A 2313-nucleotide genomic window follows, 5' to 3' on the forward strand; every position below is an offset into this window, starting at 1 on the left:
GTAGGGAAACTAAGAGGTCAGAAAAGAACCAGGAGAGGATTTTCTCAGATAAATTGAGAGAGAGGTTTAAGTCACGGGTAGCTAATTACATCATATACTGCAAAGGGAGTTTAATGAAGAACGAGAGCTATAGGAGAAGCATAAAAGGTACTATGTCAGCAATGGCGTTTGGCATTGGAAATGGAGGGTGGGGTATATAGTCATTGATAAGCTGGTATCTGCTATCAGAATGACCATTGGGTACTTTATTTACATGTTTCACTTTTGAATGCTGATGACAGGAGTCAGCGAGTTGTGGTGTAGAGTGACGGTGAGGTTTCTCATACTTGCTCTCTATTATACTCATCACTGTTTTCCCTTGGTGGTTGTTTCTGTGATACCTGCTCAGCGTAGGCCCACCTTGTCTGAGAAGTGATAACTCCATTTCAAGAGTGGGCCTCTGCAGTTGCGTTTGTAAGTGGGACCCTCAGATTCCCAATACATTGCTGTTGGGCCCATGGGTGGACCTCTGTGCTAAACTGAGCTAAGCAGTTTTTCAACAATTTGGAATTGTTGGAAGGCAAAGATGCTGGTTGGATTCTGCTGGGCTTTTCTTCTAGAAAGATGTGTAAAACTGGGGCTGGGGCAGCCATGGTTTTAGCTCATGGTCATAGAGAAGAACCTGGAAGAGGGGACTGGTGTGTGGAGAGCAAAATGAAGCCCACTGCCAGGGACAGACTGACTCACTTTGAGAGACAACGTGATCGCAGGGAGATAGAATAGCTTCAGTTATTAGCAGTTTTGTACTTCCTGATTTCCAGCCCCCACTTATAGTTCCTGTTCATCAGTTCTGTGAGATAACCTTTATTTCTTTTTAATGTGAGTTTTCATGTGGGGCTAAGTACCTTTGTATAGGTTTCTCTTGTTGACACCCAGAGAACCTTGTCTAAGACAGTGGCACATTGATATGAGAATGTCTACTGAGAAAAGAGAAGGGAGGAAGGAGACAGTTTCCTATGAGATGCTTATATAATTTTAACCTGTGATGCTGGGCAGTGACAGAATGGTGATGATTATTTTAATGTGGATTTGAGTACTTACCTGTGATTCAGATTTAATTAAGCATGCATTTTACATTGTTTATGTTCCTTGGTACTGGCTTTTTTTTTTTTCCCTTTGGCCACGCCGCATGGCTTGTGGGGTCTTAGCTCCTTGACCAGGGATGGAACCTGCACCCTCGGCTGTGAAAGTGCAGAGTACTAACCACTGGACTGCCAGGAAATTCCCGGTTCTGGCTTTCTAATTTAAATAACTTGTCTTTGCAAATAATGAAGTAAAAATAATGTAGCATTATCTGTGAAACTGAACATGCAAGTAACCTGTGACACAGTTCTCCTTCTGGTTATGTTAGAAAACCTCTTGGATGTGTGCACCAGGAGACGTGTTCAAAATTGTTTTGTAGAAGCATCATTTGTAACAGCAAAAACCTGGAAATACTCAGATGTACATTGGTGGTAGAAAGGATGAATAAGTTGTAGCATATTCATACATTGAAGTGTTATATAGTATTGCAAATGAGTGACTTACAGCCACATGCTTGTCTTAGAAACAATATTTAGTGAAAAAATAGTGTTTCTTCATAGAAAAATACATATAGTATGATACTGTTTTTAATGAGAGACTTAAAAACAAATGAAAAACTAAACAACATGTTTTTTAATTATGCATAAATAATAGGATAAAAATGTTGAGAAAGAGTTAAGTGTATGATTAAAGAAAAATGTAGGTTAGTGATTTCCTATGTAGGATGTGGGGCGGAAGGTTGGAATAGGGGAGGAACACGCCGGGAGCTTAAAGAAATTGGTAATATTTTACTTCTTAGGTTCAGAGATGAATTTATTATACCCATTTTGTTATTGTGCTTTATAATTTGTATTATGTGTATTCTTTTACACATACAAATACTTCATAATACAAAGTTAAGAACTTTTATAAATTTGGTATAAAAATACTTTCATTTTTACTTAAAAATAAAACCCACAGGACAAAACTCAGCATTTCTAAAACTGAAATAATCATGTCTTTTAAAAAACATTGTTCTCTCCAGACTTCTCTCTTTATTTGCCTCATGCTACCCTCTCAGACCCAAAATCTTAGGGTTCCTTTTGACTTCTTTATCCTCAGATAAATTTGATAATGTTAAGTACTAGTGATATAGTAATAAACAAGGCTTATAGGATTAATCTTCCTAAAACATTGATTTGATCATTTTTACGCAGTTCCTTGGAAACTTTAATGATAAAGTGTTGAGGTACATATTCTTTAGCTTGGGCA

The sequence above is a fragment of the Lipotes vexillifer genome, unplaced genomic scaffold (genome assembly GCF_000442215.2).
Source record: "Lipotes vexillifer unplaced genomic scaffold, Lipotes_vexillifer_v1.1 scaffold418, whole genome shotgun sequence".
Taxonomy (NCBI): Eukaryota; Metazoa; Chordata; class Mammalia; order Artiodactyla; family Lipotidae; genus Lipotes; species Lipotes vexillifer.